The 20,685-nt window shown below is 36.9% G+C and overlaps 1 protein-coding gene across 2 annotated transcripts in view; it reads right to left on the reverse strand.

Moving 5' to 3' along the window:
• LOC149794705 (ATP-dependent RNA helicase DHX58-like) overlaps positions 1-20,460 on the reverse strand; it is a 106,234-nt gene extending 85,774 nt beyond the window's left edge. Inside the window, exon 1 of one of the 2 annotated variants that reach the window (XM_089964319.1) lies at positions 20,334-20,460. The gene's annotated coding sequence lies outside the window, so the exon portion shown is untranslated. The remainder of the gene's footprint in view (positions 1-20,333) is intronic. The other variant, XM_089964322.1, reaches the window with a different exon arrangement.
• Between the last annotated feature and the right edge of the window lie 225 nt (positions 20,461-20,685).

The raw sequence follows: 20,685 nt of genomic DNA on the forward strand, positions 1-20,685 counted from the left end.
GAAAAGATGCAGTAGAATTGGTGTTGGTTGCAGATATACAATATGATAAAATTCGAGGAGTGACAGGAACCATACACTGGTCCAGTCAACAGTACCAAATTAAACAGAATCATTCCAACTCAGTAACGCACATCCTTAAAGACGGATAATATCACTGACAAAATCCTCTATAACAAACATTTGATAAAATCCAAGGGTTTATTCGGCCACACTGGGCATGTGCGACTAATGTCCTTAACACTAACAGTTAGTTGATGCTACAATGTGATGATTTTTTCTTTTTTCACACGTTAGTGGCTATACGGTATCATCCCGAGAAAATGGGAGCTATGTGGACGCATTGAAGCCGACCCGGGTTGGTTTGGCTGGTATCATTTCAAAGTTAAAGAATGGACAGAAACTATACCAGGGTTTTCACTATGGCCTATGCATTGGAAAGGTCATTTTAGCCATTATTTTAAATTAAAGATTATCAAACCACTGATAGGTAAGCGAGTTCAGCAACTAATTGTGTTTTTTAAATTACATAATATTTATAGTAGTTTTGTACCATATATTCTGATTGGCCACAAGAAACGTACAATTGTTGAGCAACCACTCTTCTGTGGGGGTAACCCGAGTTTTCTCTGACCCTTGGTTTGTTGTTGATATCATGTGACTATTTGAAACCGCTTCATTGACATGTAGGTCGCAAGACTTGTGTAGTCATGTGACTAGGAATGCAACTGGCGAGTTCCAGGTTAAAATTCATCAACGCTGTAGTTTCATCTCGTGTCTCAGCGGATTAAAGACATAAAGAATGCTATACTCGCAATTTCTGAGAAAATAAATCATATTCCTATCGATTTCATGCAGGTATATCTCAATGAAAGGTCATTAAAGTTTGCAAGGCCAGCTAGTAATCGGCTACCCTATTATGGCGCTGGTACTTAAATATACCTTGTGCTAAAAATAGACCATAACATCACTGTGCCCTGTTTCCATATTGTTTTCGGACAAAGCACCGAGAGCCGTATAGTAACACGTAGAAATTCACGACATATAGGTAAAAATAAAGTTGTTTTTATGTGCATTTCCCTCACTATGTAATCTTTTGATATATTCAACTATAATATGTGAGTGTGTACAATAATAATTTTGTACATGTTATTTCTTTGTCATCCTTTTGTATTGTTTTCAAATCTACGTTCAGCACGACCTAGGGATTCTCAGGGCTATGCCGGTTGAGGTTCCATATCTCATTGCCGCTACGGTAGCAGGATTGGTCTGAGTATGAAGGGACGAAAACGTACACTGACACACTTTTACTTATTTCTGCCTTTCCTATCATTACACTTCTGACTGTCCTATCACTTCCATCTTTACTTTATCTTTGACCACGTACCATCCGTTGCTTAATAGTCAAGTGTGACTGCGTCAACGTATTTATAGATAGATAGCAAAACTCTTGTATGTGCACATTAAAGGAATATGTGTGTGTGTGTGTGTGTGTGTCCCAAATGAATGTGTTGAAACTAGTAATATTCATTTGTATCTACTTTGTTACCTTTTCAGTTAGGTTTTGTGTGTAAAATGTGTATCATTTTAAGAGTCGTTGTCATTAGGGACAGAAGTTTTTATTGCTGTTTCCATCAATACATGCATACAGTTTAATTGGATATATCTTTTAATTAAGGAAATGTATTATCCACGTTGTATAAATATAATCAACCAGTGCTGCTCTTTTGAACACCATAACTCTAAGGAACATAATTCATTCTTATATGTTCTAAACTGTCATTCAAAATTACGATTTGTTTGTAAAACAGACATTAAAATAAACTGACAAATTATCTGTCGTCTTTTCTTTGTTACCGATTTACACATCAGAAGCAGAAAAGGCAAATACAATCACTAAGTCATAATACCAAAAAAAAAAAACAACAAAAAACAAACAAACAAACACTGATGCATTGTTTTTAAATATATGGAGCAGCAGAGAGGGTGAACAGACCACTTAGGGGAATGGTCACCCTTGTGTTTTACCAAAAAAAAATAGTGACCACTCATAGAGGTCAATTACCACGTCTACGATTATTGTTTGTCCCAAACAGAACCGTAGACGCCCCTCTCTGCTGCTATCAATATTGGGAATCATCATCTGAATCATGGGAATCTTCATCTGTTTCATCTTCATCTGAATCTTCGGAATTTGTTCTATGTTTCAAGTAATATTCAAGTTCTGATGGTGGTTTTTCTATTTTTGGATTTATGTTCTTTCTGTGTTTATAATATATCATCAAACTTCTGTATTCCTCTTCTGCTGATATTAATTAAATTATTATGTTATAATAAAATGGTACATCCAGAATCTCATACTGCAAGAACAGCTCGAGAACGATTAGAAACAATTAAAAAATTTCTTCCTGTCAGAGACTCATTTAGAAAAAATCTACAAGCGCAGCAAGAATCAAAAGTTGAGTATGAAGAGGACACTAAAAAACTGTTTAAGCCCGTTACTGCGGCTACTAAGAAAGCTGCATCGGCTGTTGAAAAAACTATATGGGGAGATATTGCGGAGGAAGATGAGAAAAGGAAAAAGGGTATTTTTCCGGTATTAGAACAAACTGCAGTGCAGGCTGAAAAAACAGCAAGAAGAACTAAACAGACAAAGAAGATTTTACGAGACCTTCCAACTGACATAGCCGCAGCTCAACCTCCACCTGTTGATGAGGAAATACTTGAAGGTATTGAAAAACTTCATACTGAAGTCGCCGATGTGAAAAAAAAACTTGCATCTGAATCCAAACCAGCAAGAGAAAACGTAGAATTAATTGCAAAATTTAAAGAAGGAGTTGTTGAGGAAATTAGAAAAACTGAAAGAGAGAGATTACCTGAAGCAATATTAAATAGTATATCTAATAAATCTAGTATTTTAAAACCCCGTTTTGAAAAAATAAATGATGATAATTTCATTAAATGGATATATCGCGTATATTACAACAAAAAACAAGCTAGAGGTCCAGAATTTGAAAGACTTAAAGAAGAAGTAAAAAGACTTTATAGAGAGAGATGGGAACAACTAGAACAAGGAGAGTCCTACCAGTATCAGCTTCCTCCACCTCTGCAACAAATAGAACAACAACAATCTTCTTCGCCACAGCAAAGGTTGGAGTCGGAAATTAAAAAGACTAAAGAGCTAATTAAATTACTATCCCCGAAGAAAATTTCTGCACCGAAAATGACATTTACACCGACAGGTTCACCACATGGATTTCGAGAAGGTTCCCCCCCGGCCACCGCTGAAGTACTTACTCCGGTAATGCAACCACCAGTATTTAAAACACCTCAAGATGAACCTAAAACAGGATCTGGTTTATGTCCTGATAATATCATCAATGATGTGTCACGGTTAGAAGTTCTCATAGGAGGAAAACGAGCTGGAAATAATTCACCAGAAATAACCAATGAAGCAGCTGATATTTGTCGGCGACTATTTCAAGGTGGTATCATGGATATTGGCGTTTACCGAGAACTTATTGATGAGCTCGTTGATGACTAGTTGTTAGATAAATGGTAAATAAAATAAGATGATTGTGCATGATAATCATCGTAAACCCACACAGGTTAGAGCGGTAAACTCACGATTACCAATCTATAGTGTTATTTACGGAGATGGACTTGGTGATGTCATTCGAGGATTATTCACGAGGATAGCTCCAAAAGTAGCACCTGTAGCAAAACAATTATCGATGAAGGCTATTGATATTGTTCGTGATAAAGCTCCTGGTGCAATTGTCAATGTTGCTGGTAAGGCGTTCTCGGCGATCAAAGAAAGATTATCACGATTATTGCGACGAAAACAACAACCACCGGTGAAACTGGCAAGTACTGAGGTAAACTCACGATTACCAATCTATAGTGTTATTTACGGAGATGGACTTGGTGATGTCATTCGAGGATTATTCACGAGGATAGCTCCAAAAGTAGCACCTGTAGCAAAACAATTATCGATGAAGGCTATTGATATTGTTCGTGATAAAGCTCCTGGTGCAATTGTCAATGTTGCTGGTAAGGCGTTCTCGGCGATCAAAGAAAGATTATCACGATTATTGCGACGAAAACAACAACCACCGGTGAAACTGGCAAGTACTGAGGTGATGCCCGCAGATGTTAGTAAAATAATAAATCAGGCTGCAAATCAAAAACTAGCGGCGTTAGCAGATCAAGGACTCGGTGAATCTGGAAATAATATCTCAAGTTTGATATCAGGAAGTGGAACTTCCCGAGGTGGAATTTCCCGAAGGCGGTGATCAACGTGTTAGACGAAAAATAATTATAATAAAATGTTCAAGCGCGTATCCGACACAGCATTTGACATGGAAGCACCCGTCCTTAAGGATGAATCTGTACGTGATTATCAATTTTATTCCTATGACGCAAAACAACCAGATCAACGTGGAAGAATTGAACTACAAGTTCATGACACAAGTAGATACTTTTTACCCGCTGATGCCTTTCTTGAGGTAGAAGGTACAATTGTAAAAACGGATGATACTAATTACTTAGATCCAGTAAAAATTGGTTTTGTCAACAACGGGATCATAGCATTATTTAGTGGCGCCACATACATGATTGATGGAAAAAATATTGAATCAATTCAGAATGATGTCGACGTTGCTACAACAATAATTGGTCTGGCGAGATATTCTGATGATTATACAAGATCAGCAGGTCCTACAATGATGTTTGTGAAAGATAACTCCGATAACCCTGAAAATGATCCGTATAATATAATACGACCAAGAAATTTTGCCAATGCCGCTGATGCTGACGTGTGGCCGGTAGTTCATGGTTCTAATGACAATTTCAACTTGGGATTTGCAGCACGTAGAAATATGTTGCTAGGAGGCAATAGAGGTTTTTCATGTACAATTCCACTATCGCATATTTTTGGATTTTGCAGAAATGTTAAAAAGGTTATTTTTGGAGCTAGACACACGGTTGTTCTTGTAAGAAAGAACGATGATAATGATGCTCTGTGGAGACCCGTTGGTGACGCTGGTAAAGTAATATTATCAAAACTTTCATTGTGGATGCCGGTAATGACTCCAACGATCGCAGAAGAACAGCGATTAATTTCTTTCATGGATGCAGGTGGTAAATCCTTGTTGTCATGGTTAACAACAGGCACGGATAGCATGCAAACTAACGTTAACGGTCAGTTTACATGGCATATAGCATCACAACAGGGTGTTTCTGCACCACGGCATATTTTTATTGCGTTTCAGAACCGTAATCGTTTAAACTCACAAATTCACTCTCATATGATATTTGACCAACTAGGTCTCACAGATATTTCCTTACGGATAAACGGACAACAGGAACCAACAGAAAATGTACAACTAAATTATGCATTAAATCACATAGGACGTGCATATCATCGTTTGATGTCATTTATGGGACGTGATCAAAATGTTGATACCGGGTTGCAAATATCACAACTAGATTTTAAAAAATTGTATCCGATTTATTATTTTTCATTAGAACATCTTGATCTATCAAAACAATCTGTCGTTGATATACATCTCAAAGCAACATTAAATACCGGTGGTGTTGATTACAGAGCGATCGCGGTCATACTTAGCGACAAGGCCATGCTACTTGAAGGTGGCAGTGGTCGAATGAGGGTCGTTGATGCACCGGTGGAAAATCTTTAATCGTGTTATTTAGAAAAATATATTTTATATAAAAATGTCGTATAGTCATGTTAATGTTACTCTGACCCCCGGTCAGGTAAAAAAGCTTCAATCAAAAACCGCCAACAAATGCGGAACTAAAATATCACTAAAACGAGATCATATTAGTGGTGGTCCAAACAAATTATCGTTGACAAATAATCAGATTAAACATTTCAATAAAGCCCTAGAATCAAAAACTGGAGTTCAATTCCATCTCTCCCCGAGCGCCATCAAAGACATGGTTAAAACGGGTGGTATATTTCCACTTCTTGCGGCCATTCCGGCATTAATATCTGCAGCTGCTCCAGCCGTAGCAAAAGCGGCCGCGTTAGGTGCTGTTGGAACAGCCGCTGAAATGGCACTAAAGAAAGCAGCAGGGCGGGGATACAAAAAAAAGGGACGCGGTCTAAGATTACCGGGATCTCGTTGGGGGAGAGGCCTAAGGCTTCCGGGGTCATTTCGTTAAACGTTCCATCATCAAATTTTGATTTACTTGATGCTGCTAAAAAATTAAAAATATCCGCCTTTAGAGGTGTTTTTATGCGAGATCAATTACCGAAACAACCAAACAAACTTGAAACAGGTATTATTAATCTTGACAAAGGTTCCGGACCCGGTACTCATTGGGTATCATACGCGATTGATCCGCGTGGAATTGTTTATTTTGATTCGTACGGGTTAGCTCCACCTGTTGAATTTATCAAGTATGTCGCACCACTCCACACAACCAGAGGTTCCAAAGTTTGGTATTCAACGCTACCCACACAAACAATGACAGATCCGCCAATATCCGGCCGTGAAGTAATTAATGTACTCGACGCTATATCAAAATCATCCAAGCCGCCACATAAAGTCGTGCACGATTATACAAGCAACCGATATGTTGCGCGTAAAGCATTTTAAACAACGGATCTTATTATAATGGTTGATATTTACGGAAGATCTTCTACTAGTAAGAAAATAAAATCCGACGTTGATCTGTCAAAGTATGCGACTAAAGATGACCTCGCTGATATTATGAACCTGGCTGGAGTTGATCCAGATGAAGTTGTTATTTTTCAAGATCGATATGGTAAACTAAAAACCAGCAATATCAAATGGAATGATATAGTCCGGCGAGTACTTGGTGCAGTTACGGATAATATTCCCGTGTTTACTGACGGTGGTAGAATCAGAGATTCAAGTATGTCACTTAAAACCATCAGAGATGAAATTGCAAAAAGTGTTGCTAATCGCGTGAGAAACACCGGTGACACAATGACAGGTGAACTTAGCATGAACGGGAACAAAATAGTAGCTGTAACAGCTCCAAAATCTGACAACGACGTCGCAAACAAACTATACGTCGACGACGTGGATGGAAAACTATCCACGCTACGGGCCGAGTATGATGTTCACGTAACCGGTTTTACAAGGCTTCGAAGAAATTTTCAAAAAACCGATGATGCCATAAATAAGTTCTTTGGAACTCCTTCCGTCATTGACATGAAACTCGTTGATATCAAAAGTAACCTAGACACGATCAAACGAACACAACTAGACATCGTAGCGGGAATTCCTGAGATTATCAATAAAACCAATCTGATTAAAATTCCAGCTGAAATAACTCCCGGGCATATCACAAACATCGTATGCACGGTATCATCGGGATTTGCAACATGGTCAAAACAAAATAATACTATCAAATATACCGCAACAGTCACTGGCGTGTACAGGTTGTCCGTGTTCAGTGCTGCAAAATTTGAAATATTTACAACGTTTCCATGGCGTCATTCCACAGACAGGTTTTCCGGGGTTGTATCTGTTGTATTAAATAGCGGAGCCGAAGAAATATTTATTCTGGAAGCAGCTGATAAGAAATTAACCGCAACATCCTTCTGGTGGTGTTTGGAATTTGTAGCTGAAACACCTCAATTGGTTACTGCATAAAAATATATATGGACGGTGCACAATACAGATACAATCAAGCGCGTGAATGGCAGGCGGCGCTAAAAGATCAGGTCGATCAATATACAGTAAAAGTAAAAAAATATCGACGACGATTGGTTATCGTTGATGTGATTGTTTATTCAGTATCCGCTGTTGTTGCTGGAACCGGTGTAATATTATCAGCGTTGACAACGATGGCACCAGTAGCTGTAACTATCTGTATTTCAGCAGCAACAACTATTGCAGGTGTGCTTGGTATCATCACAAAAAAAATATGTACTTGTACGAACGAAAAATTATCCGATTACAAAATAAAATTACATACAGCGACGGTAGCATACTCGAAATTATCCTCGTTGTTATCAGCGAGTCTCAGTGATGGAATTATATCTGATTTCGAATTTTCAATGATGACCAAAATATACGATGAAGGTATTAAAGATACAAGTATCAATAATGACAGAATTACTCCAGCAGATCGTGACCAACACAACTCCGCCAAAGATAACGATGATCTCGGTAAGTTCAACTAATCCTGAATTTAGTGTTAATTTTCCTACTGCAATTCCAGTAAAAGAAATAGCACTAGCACAATTACGAGTATATTACAGCTGGCCAAATATCAGATCAAAATCATTTAATGGTACACCAGCAAATAATTCGCTCGTATTTACTAACAAGAACAAATCCGATGGAACACCTGACTGGGTTGTTGTTGGTATACCAACCGGCAGTTACCAGATTGAAGAGATCAGTGAGGAATTTGCGCGTAGAATAAAATCAATAACGGGAAAGGAATCAAAAATATCAATAAACGTTCATGAGCCGACGTTGTCCTCGACGGTTGAAATAAACTCGCCTGATTATGCCGTTGATATTTATCAATCTTCAATCAGATCAGTGCTAGGATGGCCTGAAATTCCCCCGGTGTATAAAGGACCACCAGAACCAACTCGGGCTGATTTTATCACAGATGAAGCAAAATTTATGATAGTTCCTGCATATAGAGGTAAATATCCATGGATCCAGAACAGTGATCTTTCCGTGTTTACAAGTATTGATGGTGAAACCTTTCCTAATATAATAAATAATGTACGTAATATTCGTTCAGGTGTTAGAGTAAATCCACTCGTTGATGAGGAATTTATTAAATCATATTCTGATCCTGTTAATTTTGAATTTAAACAATCAATCAACAAACTACGAAATTTCTTTACTGATAGCTACAGCGATGACGTAAAACAAAAAATCATTGAGACGATAAAACATCTAAATCAGGTCATATCAGATATTAGATACGTTAATAAAACTATCATTGTGAACATGGTTAGACACGGTGATGAAGATATTGATAATTATAAAGCTGGACCATGGTTTCTCAATCATTACAAAATAACTGAACAACAATTACCAACATTTGTAATACCGGGGATTGATGCTAGAGAACTAGTAAAATTATTAAACGATCTTATCGACGAAAACTTCCCTAAAATACTCGATGCGTGGAAAAAACTAGCACCACCTCCAACTGTTCTTAGACATGATAATGATCCACATGGCGGCGGAAGACACGTATCCCCGCGGATCGTTAATATAACACCGACGGTCGCGGTCAATCTGGTTTGTGACGTAATCGATGGCAGCTATCAAATAGATCTCGGAAGATCAAATCAAGCTCAACAAGGATACATCCTGTACACGTTCACACCACAAGTTCCCCCTGGAAATTTAATCGTGCAAGAACCAACTAATCCCGTGTATTTGCGGTGTCACAATGATATGTTAACGCGAATCAATTTTAAACTCACAGACCACCTTAATCGCTTGATTGACATACGTGAAGAAGAGCTTGTAATAAATCTGTATGTGAAATCTTAAGGATTTTTGTCGTAAGGACTTTTGTCGTAGATCTTCATGTAATGGAGGGTTTTACACGCGAGGATTTCTTAACAGTTAGAAGAACATTTGTAACAGAGATCAGACTCAAATTCGATCAACTTAAAAAAATATTTTATTATTACTGGCACAAATTTGTGTTTGGTACAAATTAATCGGCCCAGGCAACTAAAAAAGCTAGTCGATGAAAGTAAAATTAAAATTTCTATCACAAAAAAAATAATATTTATTAATTTTCCTGATTTTTACTGAAATTGTACAAATTACTTGATTTTGACTACCAACTACCCCGTCAGAAACATAAAAATGCACGAACTACTTGATTTTGACTACCAACCACCCCGTCAGAAACATAAAAATGCACGAACTACTTGATTTTGACTACCAACTACCCCGTCAAAATCAAGAAAGTTCTAACCTTGTCAAATTGTTCCTAACAAATTTTATTTATTATAAATTAATTTTATTTATTAATAATATTATTTTTACTGAGATTTTATTTTTTTTTTACTAAAATACAACGAAATTGCTCAATTTTCCTGATTTTGACTACCAACTACCCCGTCAGAAATCAAGTAGTTCGTGCATTTTTCTTTGATTTTGACTACCAACTACCCCGTCAGAATCAAGTAATTTGTGCATTTTTCTTGATTTTAGTAAAAAAAAATAAATCCTCAGTAAAAATAAAATTTATAATAAATAAAATTTATTAGGAACAAATTTGACAAGGTTAGAACTTTCTTGATTTTGACTACCAATACACGTGGTCAGCGTTGAATTGGACCCCAGTTACCAAAACTTTCATTTTCATTATCACCAGTAACGAAGTTACCTTGGATCGTTTCACCAGTAACGAAGTTACCTTGGATCGTTTCACCAGTAACGAAGTTACCTTGGATCGTTTCACCAGTAACGGGGTTACTCTCTGACATAATTTTTCTTAATAGTCTTATACGGGTACTAATCGTTTTCTTTGCCTCATACTCGTGGGATAATAACGACTTAATTCTTTCTACGGCGGTAGAAAGAGGAACGAACTCCTTCACATGATCATCTTCTACGGTAGCTAGCGACTGAAACATTGCCGATTGAATCCGTTTCATGAGCCTGTATTCAGATGATAGTGTGTGTGTCCCCATGGTTTTACGTTCTTGTAAAATCTCAAAGTCAGAAACTATTTTTTCAGGATTAAGTTCATCAGATATATTAATTCCATCTTTTTTTAATTTTTTAATAGCGACAATTACATCATTGATATTTTCATGGTTCATTATATAATATATAAATCTTTAAAATAAAAAAAATATCCCTAGAACACCTATCGAGTGTATTAGCGAGTTCGTCGGGATGTTTCAGGGACAGCACAACATATACAATGAATGAAGAGCCCCTATCGAGTGTATTAGCGAGCTCAGATTATGCTTGGACGGCACAAACATATAACTTAACTAAGGAAATGGATATATACAATGAAATGGTTATATACAATGAATGAAGAGCCCCTATCGAGTGTATTAGCGAGCTCAGATTATGAATGAAGTACAAACATATAACTTAACTAAGGAAATGGATATATACAATGAAATGGTTATATACAATGAATGAAGAGCCCCTATCGAGTGTATTAGCGAGCTCAGATTATGCTTGGACGGCACAAACATATAACTTAACTAAGGAAATGGTTATATACAATGAAATGAATGATATACAATGAAATGGTTATATACAATGAATGAAGAGCCCCTATCGAGTGTATTAGCGAGCTCAGATTATGAATGAAGTACAAACATATAACTTAACTAAGGACAGTACAAACATATACGCTCAGCAAAATCACACCCACAATAATTAATCCAGTGGGTGATACGAAAATATGTATCAACCACAAGTCAATATTGTGGTTTGTGAATTTGCTGAGCGGAGGGGTTCTTGCGGTTCCCCCCACTATTATAAAAATCGCAATTATGCGCACCACCGACAAATTGTCAGCCATGGGGGTTTGATCCTGGACCGCGAGCGCCACAGTCCAATACCATACTGATCGAGCTATCAAACATTGTTACGAACATATGTTTCGGAAGTTAATATATAGCTAGCTATATAGCTAAGGAACCAATATTTACACTAAACAGCGGTTTCTGAATCATAACAGTTTCTGTATTTAACAGTTTCTGTATTTGTAGCGGTTTCTGAATAATAACAGTTTCTGTATTTATAACAGTTTCTGAATAACAGTTTCTGTATTTATAACAGTTTCTGAATAATAGTTTCTGTATTTGTAGCTGGTTTCCTAAGCAGACCGAAAATCAATAATAACAGTAGCATTAATGCACCAGTCAAAGAACTTTCCAGAGTGTAAGTTCAGTGAACACACAACTGCAGGTCAATTACAATGAGTAACGGTTTCTGTTTACACACAGCTTCCTACGGATCAATAATATTATCATGTGTTGTATGATGGGGAAATATTTAAAAACCATAAATAATACTTATGAGTCTAATGAGTTAGGTTCGTCGGCACAATACGATGTAATTAGTTAAACTGACTAATTACGATCATAAAAAACCAACCATCTACGAAGAAAACTATATATTACAAAGTAATCTCCCCTTAAATCAAAAATTCAGTAGTGTATGAAGGACCTACTGTGACATAAATTAAAAAAATTAATTCAATGTGGTGATGATAGTTAATAATGTGGTGATGATAGTTAATAATGTGGTGATGATAGTTAATAATGTGGTGATGATAGTTATTGATACTGAAATGTAATTTTCTGTTTATATTTTTTCGAGAGAGCAGATCTGGTTATATTATCTGCCACTCTTTGTACTGAACGCGAGTGAATATCAAAATATGTCGCAGCTGAACGCATCGAACGAAACATAATTTCTTTACCGGTTTCTATGTTTGTAGAAATTACCGCCCTCTTTCCGATTGTCTTACATCTTCCTGTATTACCGCGTGTATTATTCTCGCTGTGAGAGATAGCTTGTAAATTGGATAAATTATTGTTTTGAGTGTCCCCGTCAATATGATCAATAACAAGACCATCATTGATCACTCCGAAGAAACATTCATACGTAAATCTATGACACAAATAATGTTTCTTCCCAACTGTAAATCTAAGATAACCAACATTATTAATACAACCAACTGGTCTCTTCAACTTGCGATGTCTGATGATACCATTAATATTTGATTCATAGTTTGTTATGACAGGATGTGGGACAAACATATTTTGCTCCATTATAATAATATTATATGTTTAAATCATTGTTTGTCTGAAATCTTGATATATAATCCTTCACGGATTTTATAGCGTTTTCACCGCTATTATTTTTTTTGTCATAATATCTTTTAAGCTCTCTGAACCGTTTCCCGCCACACTTTCCACATAATTCTGTCTTTCCTCGGACTCCAATACCACACCGTAGACATGGTATTGGTCCTAGACTTCCTCGTCGTATGTTTTGTGAGTGCATCCAACAAAATTCCTTTCTACAGGATTTGTTGCATCGATTTACTGAGCCGATCATCAACCATCTACATTGGGACATTGTATATATATATATAATTTTCTTTATTTAAATATTTGTTTTAATTATATGAACGAGTTTGAGAGATTATCCCAAACTAGGCCTGTTAAGTATAAATTCAACCTTGACAGATTATCTTCTGACTTGCCAGTACGAGATCTGGTTGATCCGAAAAATAAAAGTTTGATCTCGAAAATTCATGACGCTAAGAAAGAATTTTACACGGATGGTGCATCTCATACATGGTCAACGTTCAAGATTATACGCAACACTGTCACGGACGCCACAATGAACGACAAGCGAGCGGCAACTATCATTAACTACATCGCTGAATACGAGGGCAATCAAAAATATTTATTCAGAGTAAAATTTATTGTATTAACAGAAACAGATAGTTGGATTATCCGTGACAAATATGATCCTGTCCTTGGTAATAATAAAACTATCATATTAAGTAAAAATTCCAGACCGGGTCTATTGACTGGTATTGATAAACCGTATTATGAGCTAGCATATCCTGTAACAGCAGTTATTTATGGAATTTATGAGATAAATAAAAAACCTAACGTTGATAAACTAGCGCCGATGAAATTTTCAAGGTTAAATTGTGTGGCCGAACGAGTAATAGAACACTTTACAAACGCGATGCGTGGAAATGGATTAACTGATTTAAGGCGTGAAAAAATAAACTCGTGGGCTGATTCAGTTAGGGATACCGGTGCTACAATAAAAGATGTTGCTGAGTTAGGAAAAATATTAAAATTTCCAATAACTGTGGCGACAATAACGGGAGAAGTACTGTACCAGTCGAAATATAAATCGAAGGGAGCTCCAATAAATATTATCGATCATAACGCGCACGCATGGACTAACGCAGTAACAATATTTCCACGTGATCGAACTGTTAGATTTTACTCCACAGAATTATCTGTGGCAGATATGTTTGATTTTATCAACGAAATAAGTAAAACCGATCCTGTATCGGTATGGTTATTCAAAAGTAATGAGGAGGGTGAATTTGATCAGTTTGTCAAACCGAACGGTGAAATATATCGCACAGAATCCCTCCATGACGAGATGAAAAATCTTGCGACGTTTTTACAGTGCAAGCACGTGGAAAATACTGACAAATTACTAACTAATTGTTTTACCGTTCCATCTGTTGCGGCTCATTTCGCCAGAGAACGAAATTCATGGAAACCAACACGATTTGATTTACTCGAGGACGTACGCGCAAGTTGCGTCGAATATGGACATGGCGGATTATGGAATACCAAATACAATTACAATGATGTTATTTCGGTTGATATGGTTGCATGTTATCCAGGAAGTTTTCTGGGATACGGAGATTGTTCTACGTACTTTGAAAGATTTGGTCACCCTACAAACGAGATGACGCGAGTGGCAATTAATGGACCATTACCTGATTTTGATCTGACTGGATTCGCCTGTATTGAGTCGTTCGAGTTTAACGAAAATCTTCACAAGATTTGTTATGTTTGGTTTGGTAGACATTTTTGTGAAAAACGTTGGGCACCTATAGTTCTGTTGCGATATATGCTAGATTGTGCGATACTGACATCGTTGGTGGTCAGTGAGGCAATTATATCATATCATGCACAGACCAAAGTTTGGTTGCCCATGTCAGATTCTGAAGTTATCAGCGAGTTTAAGGACGATATTCCTAATAAACTCAAAACCGCAAAAGATCTCGGTAGAAAAATTATAGGTAAATTTACTCAAGGTGGTGCATATGATTATAAAAGACATCACGCACGATTAATTTTAGATGATGCCGAGTACGATTTTATAATCGCTGATACAACGGCGAAAAATACATTTGTAAATCGAGAGAGTGTTTATTTATCCGACGGAACAAAATTAGGTACGATCGTTAGTTACATAAATGACGTATCCCCGCAATATACTCATCTAAGATCTTCCATGTTGGCTTATGTTTCCATAAATTTATTATCGATGATTAATAGATTTCCTGAGACCGCAGTCAGAGTCGCAACGGACTCGTTTTATATTTCAAGTAAATATTTAGAATCTGTTATGAAATTTACAAGTAATGATGAACGATGGGGTTCGTGGAGAATAAAAAAGGAACTATTACACAATTATGTAGAATCAGCAGATGTTCCAGTGAGAGATTTTTATCGTGAGGGTAATAAAATATCAGAAGTGTCGAAAGCGCCATCGTTGAGTGATCCAATAACTAGATATAAGACAGTATATCTCAATGGACCTGGTGGATGCGGCAAAACGACTCGAACGATTAATGTTTTTAGAAATTCAGATATAATCGTGCTGACACCCACACATAGACTTGCACGTGAGATGAAACAGCGGCAAGTACAATCGTGTACGTATCATAGTTTCTTCCGATGGCGCGGAGATACATGGACTCCTGAGCGAATGGGAGAAAAATATATACCTAAAATAATTATTTGGGATGAGATATGCACGGTGTCATTAGATACATTAAAAATGTTTCTTGATTGGTTGTTGACAAAAAATACCGCCATAATAATGTGTGGCGATCATGGTCAACCGCCGCCCTTTGTTGGACCATCTCCACATGATTGGTTAAAAAATTTCGTTGATTATTACGAAGAAATAGATGATGATCATAGAGCTCTTGATGCAAATTTGAAAGAGTTTATAAAATTAATCAGATTACAATCAAACAAAATTCAGTGTGAAATAATACGTGGAGTGATCTCAGAGACATCAATGAGTGATTTTTTGAACTCATGGAGACCCACCGATTTGATCGTAGCAAGTAGAAAAATAATCAGAGACGCTTTACAACAACAGTTATTTCAGCTACATAAAGAACAATATTCAGAACTACCCGTACCGTTGTGTTATAGACCATCAGATACACGAAAACAGAATATTAATGTTGATATTCCAGGACCCTTGACAGAGTCAAGGAAACAGAATCTCGTATTAAATGATATTGTCGCCGTTGATATCAGTGTGGTCGAAGATGCATTACGCGCTGACAAATCTCCATGGGTGTTGGGATACGCTATGACGATCCACTCGTCTCAGGGATTAACTATTTCTGATACACGAGTCTGGATTGTAGACGATCGCATCGAGTGGTCAAATTTAGTTTATTTAGCGGTATCGAGGGTCAGAAATATATCTCAATTACGTAGAATCATAATTCCTGAAATCGTTGATAAATTTAACATCATCGATGATGATATAATAAGAAAAAAATTAATCGGATACAAACAATCTGACAAAAAAAATAAACGTGACTTTGATCTTGATGTTGAATTTATTATTGAGTTAAAACAGCAGCAGAACAATCATTGCGCATGTTGTAATTGTATAATGTTATGGCGGTATTCGAGTAATGATTCAAGACAATTCACCGTAGATAGAAAAGATAATAGTCGCGGTCATACACGAGAAAATACCATGTTAACCTGTCTTGAGTGTAATCGACGTCGGGGTGCAGGCACCCTTAGCGCTAGCGCCTTGGGTGCTGGCACTAGTGCTAGTTAAGTGATCGAAATCACCGGAGTGATCGCGGTGGTAGTTGTGTATCCGCGGGAATTATTTGTAGTTGTTCACGTGTAAATCCACGTTGAGGAGCAGCAGAATCTAATCTGTAGATTGCAGGTCTGGAAACGCCTACATTTCTTCCAGTGGATCTTGTCACGGTAGATATTTTGTGTGTGGTAACACTCCAAATAGGATCAGTTGCTCTCGCGCTACCACCTTCAAGTTCACCAGGCTCATATAAATATCTGACTGTAACATCACCTAATATTTTTTGTTTTCCAGCATCTTTCCGTTGTGTTGGTATATTTTTTTTTGTGACCGCGCTAATGGGTTTCATGTTGGTTGTTCGTGTGATCTCATTATTTAATGCAGCTATCACGTTTGGTAATCTTGCAACCCATTCGCGAGATCTTTTATCCTGAATAAATTCCCTCGCGTATTGATATCCAAATAACCGTTCAGCAAGTGTTCGATTAAATCGCTCAACAATTGCTTGATCACGGTGAATTGCAGTATGACCTCGTCGTATTTTGGTATTATGTTGTTTCATCAACGATGATACTGGACCAAGAAATTCCCTACCAGGATCAACCTGTAGTAGCTGTGGCCATCGTAGACCACCTCGTGGTCCGAGTCCTCGTTGATAAATTCGTTCAAATGCATCGGCTACTTCAGATGATGTTTTCGCCGATAGCGGCTCCGCTTCTTTATATCTACTTGCAACATCAACTACGGTTAGCGCGTATTTGTACGTTTTTCCACGCACAGTATCATGCGGTAAAAACAGAATATCAGCTTGATGAACTTCATTAGGAACACTGACATCGAAATACGAGTACTGAATTTGTTTAGGACGCGGTAGATAAATTTGCCATATTGCTTGTTTAGATAACCACGTTTTAGCAGTAGAATGTTTAACCGATGCTGCATCAGCGAGTTTACCAATTGCTGCTTTGCCTCTCCAGTATCCTCTCGGTGAATAATAAATTGATTCCATTATTAATTACCAGCCCCAATCGCTAATTTACCTTTCATCGAGGATCTTACTAACCAATTAGCTAATGATTCTCTAATATTTTTATTTTTTATAGAATTTAATGAATGAATTAATTTTACATCTGCAATATGCCTATCTTGTAGATCTTTATTTTTATAAGCCACATCATGAGCATGACAAGCTCGATCAATAGCATTTATTGGTTCCTCGCCTGGTTTTGGTTGATCTTGATCATCGAGCCTGATATCGAGTCTGGTACCAGGACCGCAATAATTATATCCTGGTAGATGTTTTTCTCCGCTGTATTTAGCCCATGGAGCACCTGGAAACTTTGACATCAAATTAGCAATATCACCCCCCCCCCCCCCGCTTATTAGGTAAAAACGAAAATTTCTTTCTACCGCATATAGAACATTTTCCACCATACGCTATTTTTTTATTTTTTGTTGTAACCGTAGCTAAATCAGTAGTTGGAGTTTTAACTCTACAACGTAAACAATATAAATTCATGTTATAATATATATGGATATAATTGATTTCTCAGCAACTCGGCAACGAGAGCCAGTTAAGCATCATCCTGCGCTACCGAACTCCATCAGAATGATTATCATAGGACCATCTGGATCGGGTAAGACGCAATTATTACTTAATCTGATAATGAGATGGTTGAAATGGGATAAGTTGTATTTAGTAGCACCATCCGTTGATGATCAACGATGTTATGATGTACTTAAAGATTTCAATGAAAACGCGCGATTACTGGATGAAGATAATGATGTTATAGAGTTTATAACCGATATTGATGAAGCACCATCCGTAGATTCCATAGACGGATTTATTAATAATTTAGTCGTATACGACGATGTGATGCTAGATAAACAATCAAATCCAGCCAGAATATTTTCCCGAGGGAGACATAAAAATACAGACGTGATCTATGTTACTCAACGATATACACAAATACCAAAAGTGATCAGAGACAACTGCAACATTTTAGTTGTGTTTAATGGCGTAGACACACACACGTTGCGAAATATTCATCAAACTTGGTGTGGTGGTGACATGGATATAATTAAATTCAGAAATTTCTTCTCACGAGCGCAAGCTACCCCGCATGGATTTATAACAATAAATTTACATGATCCAAGAACAAGATATCGTGTGGGTATTGATAAAATATTTGGGTAACAGGGGTGATGATAAAATTAAATTGAATTAAACAGATATCATTAATATAATGAACAACTGTGCGTGGCTGCGTCAAGGAACAACAGATAAATGCAACAAAAGGTGCCGTGGAGAATATTGCAAGAAACATAATTATCTTATAAAGAAAAATCCTCATGCTGGTCCACGAAGATGTGTTGGATGTAACAACGGCGTTAGAGGATTATATCAGATTTGCAAAAATTGCGGTGGAGATCGATACAGAAGTTTGATGATATATTATAAACACAGAAAGAACATAAATCCAAAAATAGAAAAACCACCATCAGAACTTGAATATTACTTGAAACATAGAACAAATTCCGAAGATTCAGATGAAGATGAAACAGATGAAGATTCCCATGATTCAGATGATGATTCCCAATATTGATAGCAGCAGAGAGGGGCGTCTACGGTTCTGTTTGGGACAAACAATAATCGTAGACGTGGTAATTGACCTCTATGAGTGGTCACTATTTTTTTTTGGTAAAACACAAGGGTGACCATTCCCCTAAGTGGTCTGTTCACCCTCTCTGCTGCTTATGGAATATATATGCAACATTTCTAGATTATACATGTATAATATCACATCAACTAAGCAGAGTGTAATTTTATGCACCAAACAAAATATAAGAAATAGTCACTTTCCTCCATACACCCCACTCTATTTGAAACATAAATCACATATAAGAATACTTCATCAACATTTTTAAGGAGGGTGGGCTGACAGTTTCCTTGGAATTTTCATCTAAAAATATTCAGGGTATATCTATCGGTAATCAGATGCAAGGAATTTGTATATTATACTGTTCTAGAAAGATTCATCAAAATTGATGATCTGTTTTATACAATCTTCAGGCTTAACCCCCACTGTAACTAAATATTGGAATGTACATCCATATTATCAGATTAACAAATTTAACGCCTGGTACAAGGTTTTCAGTAAGAACAAGAATACGAACAATAACACGGAAAAGAACACTGAACGCCATTACACCCGTTCGCCTTGTCCGAATGGCTATTTTTAGAAACTGATATCACTGTGTGTGACGTTTCAAGGTGGTAAAAAGTACAAGCGCCAGTGGATTCTGGCCCTACACCCCAACATAAATGTCCAAATATCTAAAATGGGGTGGCAAGGGTCAGAGGAAACGCGGACTACTGCGGAGGTGGGGATGAATATTTGGTAAATTATATACAGCGTGTGTTAAAGTACTGAACGACGATATTTCGCAGACTACACGTTCAGTTTATTTAATTTAATACTACGTGTTTCCTATCCTTTTTCAAATGAACGTTTCAGTGCTCGCAAACAATGCTAAATGTAAGGCTGTCGGGCATCGTTGCGACGGTTGAATGCAAAAAATGCCTGAAGAACTTGGTTAACATCGACAATGGTAAAGTTAACAAAACTGACACGCTTTGCTTTCTGGGAAAAATGTAGACTTTATATTTGCTCCAAGACAGAAAATAAATAGCAATATTAATAATAAAGAAGCAAAATTTATTTTACATACCGTTTCGGTGACATTATCCTGATGCAAGTAAATACAACCGACATGTGCAGTGTTATTAATCGGTTGTCTAATTCGACCCAGTACTGAGAATTCAATAGTGCCACCTAACGGGAACCCCGTAAGTTTCAGTTTCGTTATCGATCAGAACGGAACTGACAGATTTTCCTTTAATAAGTTGATGTGTTTAGAAATCTTAAGTTGAAAAAGGACATTTTAAGATTAGAATCGGATATGTAAATAAAAATTATAGAATATCAACTATACGAGTAAATATTTCCGACAAATAACATCATTCAATTATGAACGACACCCCCACCCACACTTTAAACGTATTGTTACTAAATTTAGAACA

This window comes from Sinohyriopsis cumingii, chromosome 7, assembly GCF_028554795.1.
Source record: "Sinohyriopsis cumingii isolate HCF-2022 chromosome 7, ASM2855479v2, whole genome shotgun sequence".
Classification (NCBI taxonomy): Eukaryota; Metazoa; Mollusca; class Bivalvia; order Unionida; family Unionidae; genus Sinohyriopsis; species Sinohyriopsis cumingii.